This window comes from Phacochoerus africanus, chromosome 5, assembly GCF_016906955.1.
Source record: "Phacochoerus africanus isolate WHEZ1 chromosome 5, ROS_Pafr_v1, whole genome shotgun sequence".
NCBI classification, from domain to species: domain Eukaryota; kingdom Metazoa; phylum Chordata; class Mammalia; order Artiodactyla; family Suidae; genus Phacochoerus; species Phacochoerus africanus.
In genome coordinates this window covers 129,788,104-129,803,045 of record NC_062548.1, presented here as the reverse complement: position 1 = coordinate 129,803,045, position 14,942 = coordinate 129,788,104, and positions in this window count along the sequence as shown.

Sequence of the window (14,942 nt, the reverse complement as noted above, 5' to 3'; positions counted from 1 at the left end):
AATAAATGCTTGGTTCCCCGTGGTGCCAGATATTGTGGTGGGCGCAGGAGAGAGTCATTGGGGATCTGGCACGATTTCAGATGCCGGTGGAAAAAAACAAAGAAAGGAACATTTAAAGCTGGGGCCAGAAGGTGTGTTTTCAGATCCCGGAGCCCGCTGCTTAGCAGATAAGACTTTAACTAAACTACCTAATCGCTGTGTGCTTCTGTTTCCTCATCTGTTCAGTGGGATTAAGGTTGTGGGGAGAATTAAGTGACTTAATGAATGCAGATTACTTAGCACCAGGAACAGCACCGTGTTTGATATAAATACTCAAGTTCAGGCTGGAGGGCAGCAACTGAACGGTGATGGTTGGACTAGGGGCTTCTAGGCAGCCTGGGTGGGCTGGGAAGGCATCCAGAGGAAGACGGGGTCAGAGGAATTCTTTAATCTTTGTGTCTCCAGAGTCTAGCCCAGTTCGTGGCAAATAGTAAGGGCCCGTAAAGGAATGATTTGACGTGAAAGATAAATGAATGATTTAAAGTAAAAGATAACCTAGGGAAGTCTCTAGAAGACTGGATTTTGTGGCAGAAGGGAGAATTTCCCGGAGTGGTTAAATAACACCTTTACCAACCAGAATCCCTGGGAAAGCAAGCTTTGGAGACCAGAAGTGGCTTTTTTTTTTTTTTTTTTTCCTTTTTTGCTGCCCCTTGTCATATGGGATTCCTGGGCCAGGGATCCGATCCCAGCTACAGTTGTGACCTATGCCGCAGTTACAGCTACACCAGGTCCTTAACCCACTGTGCCCGGCCAGGGATCAAACCCTTCGTCCCAGTGCTCCAGAGACATCAATGATCCTATTGTGCCGCAGTGGGAACTCCCAGAAACGGCTACTTTTAGTAAGTAAGACATAGTTCAGACTTTACCATTTGAAGCAACATGGATGGACTTGGAGAGCAACTGCTAAGTGAAATAAGTCAGAGAAAGACAAGTACTGCATGGTATCACTTACATGTGGAATCTAAAAAATACAACAAAGTAGTGAATAAATCAAAAACGTAGACTCAATATATAGAGAGAACAATCTAGTGGTTACAAGTGGTGAGAAAGATGGGGGAGGGGCAATATGGGGGAGGGGAGGAAGAGGTACAAACTATTAAGAATGAATAAGCCCTTGTGGTGCAGCAGGTGAAGGATCTCGTGTTATTGCAACTGTGCTGCAGGTTGGAACTGCGGTGTGGGCTCAGTCCCTGGCCTGGGAACTTCTGGATGCTGCATGTGCAGCCAGAAACAAAAAAAATAATACGCTACAAGGATATATTGTACTACATGAGAGAATAAAACCAATATTTTATAATAACCATAAACAGGATATAATGTTCAAAATTATAAATCACTATAGTGCACACTTGTAACATATAATATGGTACATCAACTATACTTCAGTTTAAAAGATTACAAAGATAGGGAGCTCCCACTGTGGCTACTATCCATGAGGATACAGGTTCAATCCCTGGCTTCACTCAGTGGGTTAAGTTTCTGATGTTGCAGTGGCTGTGGTGTGGGCTGGCAGCTGCAACTCTGATTCAATCCCTAGCCTGGGAACTTCCATATGTGAAGGGGTGGCCCTAAAAAGCAAAAAAAAAAAAAATTACAAAGATAAATAAGAGGGAGTTCCCTCATGGCTCAGTGGGTTAAGGACCGAGCATTTTCACTGCTGTGGCTCTGGTTATGGCTGTGTTGTGTCTTCAATCCCTGACCCGGGGACTTTTGCATGCCACAGGCACAGCCAAAAAAAAAAGGTAAATAAGACATTAATCCAGCGTTTGTTGTATGTACTTCACACATTTTCTTATGTACATTTTATATCCAAAACTAAGAGGTGTTTTCCTGACTCATTTACAGAACAAGAAAATGAAGATTAGCAAGATTACAAAAATTACCAAGGTCCTGGCTAGGCAGTGACAGAGGCAGGATTTGACTTACTTTATAGCTGATTTATTTAGTATGCAGATCCTTGGGAAGATTCTTTTTTTTTTTTTGGATTTTTAGGGCCACATCCACAGCACATGGAGGTTCCCAGGGTAGGGGTCAAATTGGAGCTGTAGCTGCTGGCCTACACCAGAGCCACAGCAACACTGGATCCTTAACCCACTGAACAAGGCTGGGAATCGAACCTGCATCCTCATGGATGCTAGTCAGATTCATTTCCACTGGGCCATGACGGGAACTCCTTGGGAAGATTCTTGAAGGAGTCAGAGGCGGGGTCGGATGAGTGAAGGTGGGTGGGTCGGGATAAGGGTGGCAGGCACTGCAGGCTGAAGGCAGAGTGCGAGCACAGCTGTGGAGAGTCAGGGTCATGACACAGCCCTCCCGACACAATGCATGTGCTTTGGCTTTACCCCGAGAAAATTATTTGCACATTTTTTTGAGCCCTTGCTTGGCAGTAAAGCAGGTGCTGGGGAGAGAACTAAGTTGGGGGGGGGATCTTTTACCTTGTGCTCCAGTAGCCCCCAACATAACCAGAAGGCTTAAGTACTAAGTTAAAATGTGAATTGCAGCTCCCGTTGTGGCTCAGGGGGTAAGAACCTGACATAGTGTCCATGAGGATGCACGTTTGATCCCTGGCCTCGCTCAGTGGGTTAAGGATCCAGTGTTGCTGTGAGCTGTGGTGTAGGTCGAAGGCATGGCTCAGATCCCATGTTGCTGTGGCTGTGGTATAGGCCGGCAGCTGCAGCTCTGATTCAACCCCTAGCCTGGGAACTTCCTTATGCCGTAGGTGCGGCCCTAAAAAATAAATAAATAAATAAATATGTGTAATATGAAGCACAGAGAAGGAAGAAAAAAATACCAGAGTGGTATAAATCACAGGAGCTTTTTCACACATCTCCCGGTGACATAGCTATTTCTAGAACATGTTAGGGATAAAGACACAGAGGCTCAGAGAGGTTAAGTGACCTGCTCAGGGCTTCATCCTCAGGCAGCTCAAACACACGACTTCAGCTACCAAACCCTTTGCTTTGTCCACTGTGTCCTACTGTGATGCACAGTCACAGTTTCCAGCAGAGAAATTCTAGATTTCCATTTCCAGTCCTGTTTTTTTGGAGTTTTTCCTGGGGCAAAATGGAGCCAGGGCAAAGTAGGGTGTGGGCTTTGGGGCTTAAAAATTGAAGCTAACAAATAGGCCAAGTGCACAGGTGCATCTGAGGGATGCTGAAAGGTCTTACCTATCAAGGATAGTTTCCCTTCCTTCTGTGGTAAAAATTCCTCCCCAGAGGTCTCTGAGGAAATGGCCACGTCCAATAGGGCTTTCTGTGATAATGGAACTCTTTTGTGATGTCCAGTATGGTAGCCACACATGGCTGATGAGCCCTTGAAGTGCGGCCAGCAAGGCACTGAATTTTAGATCAATTTCCTTTTGATTTTAATACCCAGCTAACTATACCATGTGGGATAGCATGGGTGAAGGTACGAAAATGTGGGCATCACCCATCCTGACAAGAGTCTAGGTGCGGTCTGTGGACCTCAGCATTGCCATCAGCTGGGAGCTTATTTTCTGGCCTCACTGCAGACCTGACAGACTCAGAAATTCCGAGGATTTGGGCGTCCTCGGCAAGGCACTGGTCTAGCCCAACTTCAGATGCAGAAACTGATCCCCAGCCCCCTCCCCCCATCCAAGGGCTGATCCCCCAACTAAACTGAAGCCAAGTTAACTTTTCTTTTTCTTTCTTTCTTTCTTTCTTTCTTTCTTTCTTTCTTTCTTTCTTTCTTTCTTTCTTTCTTTCTTTCTTTCTTTCTTTCTTTCTTTTGTCTTTTTTAGGGCCACACCCTCGGCACATGGAGGTTCCCAGGCTAGGGGTCTAATCAGAGCTGTAGCCGCCAGCCTACGCCACAGTCACAGCAATGTGGGATCTGAGTTGCGTCTGCGACCTACACCACAGCTTTCGGCAATGCTGGATCCTTAATCCACTGAGTGAGGCCAGGGATCGAACCTGCAACCTCATGGTTCCTAGATGGATTTGTTAACCATTGCTCCCCAACAGAAACTCCCTGCTTTCATTTTTAAACAAAACAAAGGTCATTAAAAGGAGTAGCTAAGGAAAGAGGAGGTGCATCTAGACTATGGGTACCTAAATAGTTATTAGAAAGGATGTTTTCTCTTTCTTTCCTCCTTCCTTCCTCCTTCCCTCCCTCTCTCCTTCCTTCCTCCTTCCCTCCCTTCCTTTTCTGTTTTTTATTCTCTTTCCTACTTTGCTTCCTTCCTCTCCTCCATCTCCCCTTATTTTTTAAGAAGCTCCCCTTGTGGCACAGCAGAAATGAATCTGACTCATATCCATGAGGTTGCAGATAACCCTGGCCTTGCTCAGTGAGTGAAGGATCCGGTGTGGCTGTGAGCTGTGCTCGCAGATGCAGCTTGGATCCCATGTTACTGTGGTTGTAGCTTGAATCTGGCGTGGCTGTGGCTGTGGTGTAGGCAGCAGCTGCAGCTCCGATTCATCTCCCAGCCTGGGAACTTCCATATGCCACGAGTGCAGCCCTAAAAAGCAAAAAGGAAACAAAAGAACCCACACACAAAAAAGATAGGAGAGATGGAAGTTTGCTTAATGTTGATGAGAAGAAGCTAATAGAAGGGGAAGGTCGAAGGTATATTTGAGAAAGGGGATGGTGGCAGGGATTCTAGACAGGGGGCCAAGGGGGAGGAAAAATTGGAGACGAGGCGGGCTCCCTCCGCAGTGGCAGGAGGGAAGTGTCAGGACAGAGGCTGGTCAGCTCATGGGTATTTTTAGCAGGAAGTCAAGGGAGTTCCTGCTCTGTGAGGCCGAAGTCATCTGAGAGGAAGTCATCTGCGGGGACTGGAGATCTGGGGACACCCCAGGCACTCAGTGTTCTAGGAGGATGGGTGGACGATGGACATGGAGTAGAATGGCATGGGAAACAAGATTTGGGGTCCCCCTGGCGTTTCCGGCCGCAGTCCACGGCTGTCTGGCCGTGTCTCTGATGCACATGTCCTGGTGTGAGAACTGGAGGAAGACGAGGCATGTGTAAGAGGTGGCCCAGCGGAAGTGGTGGCAGCAAGGACCATTCGCCATGAGTTTTCCATTCATTTTCTGTATGTAGTCGTCTGGGTCATAAAACCTTAAGCACAGGAAGAGGGCGTGGGGATGATTTAGGAAAACCTTCTCATCTCACCAGGCACGGGGGAGGGAGGGCGGGAGGGAATGGAGAGCAGAGCAGAGAGGTTAAGTGACTTGCTAAGATCAAAAGGAGGGTCTCCGACGATTAAAAAATGGGCGGAAGAACCAAAGGGGCATTTTATCAGAGGAAATGCAGATGGCCAACAGGCACATGAAAAGATAGCATCGCTCACTATCAGGGAAATGCAGCTCAGAACCATCACAGCCATCAGCTCACACCTGTCAGAATGGCCATCGTCAAAAGAACAAAATAACCAATGTTGGCGAGGATGTGAAGAAAAGGGAACCCTCTTCCACTGTTGGGGGGAATATAAATTGGTGCAGCCGCTGTGGAAAACAGTTGGAGGTGTCTCAAAAAACTTGCACTGGACCCAGCAATTCTACTCCTGGGAATATATCAGAAAAAAATGAAAACACTAATTCAAAAAGATATAAGTACCCTAAGGTTCATAGCAGTATTGTTTACAACTGCTAAGGTATGGAAGCAACTTAAGTGTCCCTCAACTGATGAACGGATAAAAAAGATGTGATATATAGGTGGTATACACACACATACACACACATTCACTCACACGTGCACACACAATGGAATACTACTCGGCCATTAAAAAGAATGAAAATTTGTCATGGCAGTTTTACTCAAATGGAATACTACTCAGCCATAAAAAAGAATGAAAACTTGCCATTTGCAGCAACATGGATGGACGTGGAAGGCAATGTGCTAAGTGACATAAGTCAGACAGAAAAAGACGAATACTGTGTGATATCACTTATATGTGGAATCTCAAAAATACACCAGGAATTCCCTGGTGGCTCGTTGGATTAAAGAACCAGTGTCATCACTGCTGTGGCTTGGGTTGGATCCCTGGCCTGGGAACTTCTGCATGCTGCTGGTGCAAACAAAAAAATAAATACATAAAAATACAACAAAAGAATGAATAAAATAGAAAAGAAGCAGACTCACAAATATAGAGAGCAAACTAGTGGTGACCAGTGGGGAGCAGGAAGGGGAAAGGGCAATATAGGAATAGGGGGAAAAAGAATTTTCATGCGATTATGACATCTTGTGTGTCAAACTTTTGAAAACTGTAACACATGATAGAATTTAAAGTATCTCTCATTCACTAATTTAAAAAAGATGTTCTCCAGCAGAGCTGTAACTCAAACCCTGGTCTTTTACTTTCCAGACTGATTCCCTTTTGACGAAGGGGATGAGGCGCCAGGACAAACATGTGGCAGGACACGAGTGCTGCAGAGATGGACGGAGGCTGAAAGAGTCGAGGTGGCCAGAAAGAAGAAACACAGAGCTCTGGGCTGGAGCGATCCCTGCATCCACCCTTTCTAGCCTCTTTGGCAAGCATCCTACCCTGCAGGACCCTCAGTTTCTGCATTCAAAATACCGAGGGTAAAGGTACCTGCAACTCTGCTGTATTGGAGATGATGGATGCCAGGTCCCTGTGCGCAATCCGTGCCCAATGGTAACAGGAACTTCACACACTCACAGGGGCTGTTTCTAATCAAGTTCCCCAGCTCCCTTCTCCGGGGACTCAAAATGCTTCTAAAATGACATCCAGCGGAACAAAGAGCTGGGCGGCTGACTCTTTGTTCTGAGGTTTTGTTCAGAACTTGACAAGCTTCACCGAGAGCTCCCAAGAAGATGCTAGCCCAGGAGAGTTTTCATTGGTCCAGACGCATTCGGATTCAGCCTCTCCACTTAGCAACAGTATTTGCCGCCTGCTTCAGAAAGGAAACAACAAAAAAGTAAGCCTGCCCTTCAATACACCCACAAGGGCAAATCCCCATGAAAGCCCGTCAAAAAGGCGCTGTGGGAAAGATGAGCTATTGCTCTACGCCTCGGTGATCTCCAATGAGGGAGCATCAAAGGGAGGGAGGGTGGGCATGGGGCGGGGGGGGGGGCTGGCCAGTTCTAGCCCCCAGAAAGGTTTCAACCTCTCCCCCTCCCCTGACTCCCACTGCCCCACGACTGCCCTCGTGGTCATTGTTCCTGGACTATTTTAACAGCTTCCTAATTCATCCCCCTGTCCTTCCAACTACCAGAGGTGCTATACTATCACTGTCGACTTAAACAACTGCCTTTTGGGGAGGGGGGTGACTGTTGACCTCACATTGCCAGAGACATTTCTAAAGCACGGGTCTGCTCTCACCACGCCTCTGCTCAAAATCCGTCAGGCTGCTTTGTCTGTGTTTTGCTCAAGGTTAGTATTTTCTGCTGAGCACTGGTCACTTGCCTGCCTGGCTGTTCCCCCCCCCCATCCCGCTTTGGAGGGAGGCAGGGGCTGGGTCCCGAGGGAACTCAGGAGCCCCCGCCATCCTTCCAGACCTGTGGCATCACTTTCTCTGGCCAAGTCCCAGGCATTGTCATTCAATTCCTTAAAAACTTTTTCTCACTGCTAAGTCTTCCCACATGTTGTTTTGTTTTTTGGGGGTGTTTTGTTTGTTTGTTTTTCATTTTGGGGCCACACCTGCAGCATATGGAAGTTCCCAGGAGTCCAATTGGAGCTGCAGCTGCCAGCCTAAACCACAGCCACAGCAATAGCAAAACCAGATTGGAGACACATCTACACAGGCGGCAACGGCTGGATCATTAACCTGCTGGCGAGGCCAGGATTTGAACCTAAATACTCCTGGATACTAGTCGGATTCTTTTTTTTTTTTGTCTTTTTGCCTTTTCTGGGGCCGCTCCCACAGCATATGGAGGTTCCCAGGCTAGGGGTCGAATCGGAGCTGTAGCCACCGGCCTACGCCAGAGCCACAGCAACGCGGGATCCGAGCCACATCTGTGACCCACACCACAGCTCATGCCAACACCGGATCCTTAACCCACTGAGCGAGGCCAGCGATCGAACCCTCAACCTCATGGTTCCTAGTCGGATTCATTAACCACTGAGCCACGACGGGAGCTCCACTAGTCGGATTCTTAACCCACTTAGCCTAATTTTCTTAGTGTTTCTTAAATAGGGTAGCTTTACTTTACTTTCATTTTGGGAAAAGAAAGCTGTTATAAAAATTCGATTGTAGTCATTGTGTGGAAAGAAGAAATACAACCAGCAAACTTGAAACCTTTTGTTTTGTGAGGTAGTTACATATCATTTACCTAGTGCACCACTATTTCACCCTTGTTTGCATACTACTAGTCATACTATTTCTCAGGGTTTTTTTTTTTAAGTCAACAAAATATCTTGCAGATGGTTCACTAACAGTGCAATAACAGTTTTTCTCACCCTTTTTTTCTTTTAACCTCTACCCAGTATTGTACTGTGTGGACGTCCCATAAATCACCCAGGCTCTTCTCCACATCTGGACACTTAGGTTAATTCCAATATTTTGCAACCAGAAATACACTGACTATAGAACAGTCTCGTGCAGGGTTCCTTTCACACAGGTGTGCGTATACCTAAAAGATAAGTCGCTAGGAGGGAATTAGGAGACCAGAGGTGATTTTGATAAATATTGTCAAATTAGATTTCAAAGAAGTTGAATCAATTTACCTTCCCTCTAGCAAGAGAGAAGGTGTGAAAAATATAGTAAATCAGTTTTCTTGGCTTTTAAGAAACAGCATTCCTTCCTCTGTCTTAACACATTTCTCCAACAAAGGCATTGTTATTCTCTTGAACAGAAGTTACAGGTCAACTGCCAGAACACTAATATTTCTTTGCTGATGCTGTCAAGGTTTTCCCAGTTATTTTGGCTAAAAGTCTGATATATGAATTTGGGGATGCATTACAATAATCCAGGTCTGTATACACCCTCATCGTGTCCATGACACTATTACATTCCCGGAGGAATAAACTTCCACGAGATGTTCTTTGATGAACGAGAGACCAATAAGGTTAGGAGCGGTAGGTACTAGGGAAGGATGAAGATGGCGGAGCAGGAAGACTCACGCTCATCTTCTCCCAAACACGTCAAAACCACACATCTGCAAGAGTGATGGGTACCGGCATCTACAGGGATGTATTGTTTACATCCTTTGCATTTCTTCAGTCTTAGGTAATTTTGTTCTGTAGACGCCGTTAGAGATCAGGAAACGGGGTGCGGGGAGGGTCCTTAAGTTTTGCTGCACAGCTGGCAGAGTGATTTATGCCTATACATATTATCAGAACAGTGTATCTTCTTAAAGTTTTATATAATTTAATTTTCTCTGGTTGTGAAGGTCCATTGTTAAGTTGCTAGTGTGTGCAACCAGATTTTTCAAAAAAGCTCCCATGAATGTTGAATTAGTACATTTTCTTCCCCTTGAGTTCTATACAAATGCAATGGAGCGTGTCTGTGCATGTGTTATCGATTGTTAAATGCGTCCTTCTTAAAGGTTCACACCACGAAATACATGGGTTGCACCAAATTTGTTTGGCCAGCCACCGGGACGCTGGAAGCAGGGTTATAAACGAGGCTACCATTTGTGGACCTGCAGCACCCTGACGCTCCACCAGGTGGAGCAGTTTCACAGGGTCTCGGATTTGCGGGGGATCCATCTTCGTGGTAAAGTGGAAGCAGAGCGAAGGGCCGTCGGATCTGGGTTTAAGGTTTCCAGTCAGGAAGTGCCCCATCTAGGCCTCGCAGGTGTCATTGATCCCGTTGAAGCTGAGTTACCTCTGGTCTGAACCATTTGTGAAAACAAGGCAAATCCTAGTGTTGGGGGCTGAACTGTGGTCCCCAACCCTCCCTGCTTTGAAAGTTAGACGTTGAAGTCTGAGCCCCCAGGACCTCAGAAGATCAGCTTATTGGAGAGAGGGTGTTTACAGAGGCAAGCAAATGAAAATAAGGACACTAAGAGGGGTCCTTATCCAATATGACCGGTGTCTGTACAAGAAGGGCCATTTGGGACCCTGACACAGGTGGAGGGAAGACGGCCACACCGTAAGGGGTCCCAGAGAAGGGCCTGGAACAGCTCCTTCCCTCACGGCCCTCAGGAGGCGCCGACCCCCTGACACCTTAATGTGGGGCTTCCGGCCTCCAGAGCTGTGAGCTGACGCATCTCCGCTGTTGAAGCCGCTCAGTTTGTGGCACGACGTCACAGCCACCCAAGCCAAGGGACAGAGCGACACATCCCCTCACACCTCGGGGGAAGCGAAGTCAGCGGGGTTGAAGCATTTCCCAGGCTAGAGAAACATTTTCTCCACAGAAAGTGATCGTTAGCATAAACCGGGTTAGCGTTTATAGAGATATTTACGATAAAGGAATAAACTTTGAGTAGCTTAAGCCATTCAGAAGCCCCGTTTATAGAGAAACAAGGGGTTTGCTGATAACAAATGATGCGACACTGCTTGCCACACATGCACGACAGCTTCTCAAGGCTGAATCCAATGCTACTCTGCGGCATTTTAAGGGGGAGGCTGTGGGGGAGGCGACCCCAAGAAGAAGCCGTTTCTGCTCAGGCAGGAAAGGCAAGGCACTGCGCGTATATTGGTGGATATATGTAGATCTAGTTCTTTATTTGTCGCACATGCAAATATATCCACAGTCTCTTGTCAATCAACTAGAATTAAAAAAAAAGATTTAAAAAAGAGATATAAGTATAGATGAGAATATGGGAGAGAATGAATTTGTGGGTTTATATTTTTACGTGCAACTATATGAAAATGTGTGAGCGAGTGAATTTGTGTCTGAGTGTGGTCATGGGAAATGTGTCTATGATAGAGAGAAAAAGGTCCGAGAAGAGATGGATTTGCAAGAAACAGATGTGGGTGCAAGGAGAATTGTGTACCCAGGGAAAAATATTTGTGTGACAATACGTGTGTGTGTGTGACAGAGAAAGAAATATTTGGTACTGGTGGAAAGAAACATGCGTGAGAGACACATGTATGTGAAGAAGAGCCATATAGGAGTTCCTGTCGTGGCGCAGCGGAAATGAATCTGCCTAGCATCCACGAGATTGCAGGTTCAATCCCTGGCCTCACTCGGTGGGTTAAGGATCTTGAGTTGCTGTGGCTGTGGTGTAGACTGGCAGCTGCAGCTCCAATTCAACCCCTAGCCTGGGAACCTCCATAGGCCTCGGGTGTGGCCCTAAAAAAAAAAAAGACCAAAAAAAAATCAAAGAGCCATCTATATGTTTGAAATGTGTGCGCTGTGTGCATTTAAGGAAGCGGGTGTGTGTTTAAGGAATGCATGTGTGTGGCACATACAGAACCGTGGAAGGAGAGACGTGTGTGAGGTTGTGTACGTGTGCAGAGAAGCATGTGTGTGTGCGTGTGAGAAGTACACGTGTGTCCTTCTTTAGGCTGATTCTGGTCAAAGGAACAAATGTGCCCAGAAGCCATGTCTAATTGCCTTCCTGACCCCGTGGCCTCTGTGAACCCTGCTCATTGAATGAGCTTAGAGGCTGACAGCTCCTTTGTAGGTCTGAGGTGGGCCACGGCGGTTTTTTTAATTTGGTCCCATTTTCGTCAACCTTTTAAACTAGCTTGGTTTGCCTCATCGAAGAAAATATCTTGAAATGACTTTTTCAAGTTTTAGTTCAAGTGCAGTCAAGACATAAGAGCCATGAGTCAGGTTCAGTTCAGGACAAAAAGAAGCGAATCATTGGTGTTTGTGTGCTGGTATTTACATCATGAACCAGGAGCAGAGAGATGATTCATTCAGCAGGAAAAGAATACACAACTTCTTTTTACGGAATTTCATCTCTCGTCGAATCCCCCCCCCCCTTTTTTGGTCTTTTCAGGGCTCCACCCACAGCATATGGAGGTTCCCAGGCTAGGGGGTTGAATCAGAACTACAGCTGCCAGCCTACACCACAGCTCACAGCAATGCTGGATCCTTAACCCACTGATCGAGGCCAGGGATTGAACCTGCATCTCCATGGATGGTAGTCAGATTTGTTTCTGCTGAGCCATGAAGGAGTCAATTCTTGAAAGGAGTCTATGCCTTTCTGAAATTTATTATAGGTTTAAAAAATGGGATTAAATGGGTCCCCCCAAAGTCATTGTCCCAATTAGCTAAGGCATGGGACAGCCTCCTAAAAATTTTCCCCTAGCAAAAACTTCATATTCGCTTTGAGTCTTCTGGTGAGGCAGTTTATGTTTTTGTCTTTATTAAAGATGACTTCTTTTTTAGTGTTGGGTTTTAAGAAAAGGAATTAATTTTTGGAATGATTTACACATACCCAGAGCTGGGCAGGTAAAGTAACTGTGGTCCGTGAGTCAAATCCGTTCAGCTATCTTGCATTTTTTTAGGAGGAGGTGTCTTTTTTTACGACTCATGAGAAAAGAATGGTTTTTGCTTTTTTTTTTTTTTTCATAGGGCTGCACCCTTGGCACGTGGAGGTTCCCAGGCTAGGGGTCTAATGGGAGCTGTAGCTGCCAGTCTACACCACAGCCACAGCCACGCCAGATCCGAGCTGCCTCTGCCAGCTACACCACAGCTCACGGCAACGCTGAATCCCCAACCCACTGAGCGAGGCCAGGGACTGAACCCGCAACCTCATGGTTCCTAGTCGGATTTGCCAACCACTGAGCCACGATGGGAACTCCCCAGTTTTTACTTTTTTAAAATGTTATACCTCACACGGTTATAGAAGTACTTAAATCATAGCATAGTGTGGATTTCGCCTCTTGGCTGGCAAAGCTTAAAATAGTTACTTTTATTCCTTCAAGGAAAAGTTTGCTGACTCTGCTCTGAAGGATTTGGGTTGCTTCATAAAATGTAAGCTGTCAAAAAAATAAGAGGGGAAAAAGTAAATACAGTCATTATTGGTTTAGCAATTGCAGTAATTAATCCAAGCCACAGAGCCAACATATTGGTGAGTGTCAATTTAGCACAGCTAGTCTGTACATATTTTTACCGGAGTGGTTGATAAACTGTGTATTCCCAGCAAACACAAATGCAACCAAGAGCGCTCACTTGCCGGCTTGTTTATAATCATGAAAAACAGCATCAACTCAAATGTCCACCAAGAGAAGAACGTCTATGCAAATCGTGTCATGTTCGTGCAGTGGACTACTAACTGGTTAGCAGTTCAAATGAGTAACCGAGGGCTGTATGTGTGATGAGATGACCCTTGCAAACAGAACACTGAGCAAAACAACATCCAACAGGTGTTCTCTTGTGGCACAGTGGGTTAAGGAGCCGGCATTGTCCCTGCAGCAGCTTTGGGTCGATGCTGGGGTGGCAGTTCAGGCCCTGGCCCTGGACGGTCCGCATGCCAAGGGTGTGGCCAAAACGACAAAGGAACAAAATCCGGCATAAAACAAGCCAAGCGGGTGATGGAACAAAACATAGACTATGACGACACACAAAAAGTTGTAAAACTGCTAAGAACACCTGCAGAGGTAGCACTAGCATGACAACACTGATGGGATGTTTGAGCGTCCTGGGGACTGGGGGGAGGAAGGACTTGGGATTTGGGGGGGGGGGCTGTGCAAGGGATTTTAACTGTAGTGTGATATTGATTTCTTACATAAGTATCTGAAATAACCACAGTGAGAGGTTAGAATGGCTGGTTCTTGGGCACAAAGAGAGGGACTCAGGAGGTTTCTCTCTAGCCTAGTGTGTGTTTGAAATATTTCATGATAAGAAAAGGAAAATGATGGTCTGCGGAGTGCAGGAAATCTGGCGAGATGGATTCAGGCAACGTTTCCCCCAAGGACCTGTTGTGGGCTGACACTTCCTGGGGGCCAGACCCTCATTCCTTCATGGAACCGCCCAGCTCAGGGAACTGTGACTGTCTCCCCTCTCCTCGAGGACACGGTCAGACTGGCCCAAGGCCACAGGGCCAGTCGTGGGGGTGAGTGGCGGTCAGGATACAGGGCTGGTCGCCGGACTCTAATTCTGCGCTTCGAAGGATCCTGAAATCACAGGTGCTTCTCTTTTGAATAAAAAAAAAAAAGAAAATCTCGAGTTTTCCTCCTGCCCTCTGCTGATAACAGGCGGCCTCCGCACCAGCCACAGGCAACGCCTGCAGAGAATTCTTTGAGGTTCGTTGGTTCCTTCTTTCCTTCGCTTGCTCCTCTGACCCGCACAGGCCAGGGAATGTTGGCTGGATTCTGCCTGCTGGTGCCCACCGTTCCAGAATCTTCTTTCTCCTCAGCTGGTCTCCGTCAGGCCCCCTGGTGGGCCGCTGGCCGAGCCGCCCGTTGGGGTTCCCGCTGACCCCCGCTGCTGGAGCGGGTCCGCTGGAGGCGGGAGAAAGACAAGGGGAGCCGGGTCCTGCGGGCGCCCCGCCTTCGCGCCCCTCCGCAGGGCTCAGCCGGGTCCGCCGGGGCGGGCACCCCGGGGCCCTTGGAGTGGAGCCGTTGGGAAGCCTGGGCTCTGCTCCTGCTGCCTCGCAGATCTGCCTTGTCGCCTGGGTCCCAAGCGACCCAATGACCACTGTTCTCCAAAGGTTCTTCCAACTTCTGCCCAGACTCCCTCCCCGGCTCAGCCTCTGGTGGCCGAAAGGGCTCCCAGGGTGGCCCCGTGGGAAGGTGGAGAGGTTGTGCCTGGGGGACGGGACGGGGACCGTGGGGGCAGGAATCCCTCGGGGAGATCCGAGTGGAAAGCGACATTCCCCGCGCGCAGGCGGCGAGCCTTCAGGTGGGGAGGCTGGGCTTTGGCCGGAAGAGCGCGCTCGGGGGCAGGGGCGAGGGGACCGGACTCCGGGCCCCGGCGGCTGGGATAAAACTGGGGCGCGAGACCAGGCGGGCGGCGGGCAGGCGCGGGGTTCGGCTCCCGCCCTCGAATCTCCTCCCCTCGCTCGACGCCGCCGGATCCGGCCCCGGCGCCGCCCTCGTCGCGACCCTTCCCCGGCCGGGTCCCCGGGGAGGCCGAGAGCCC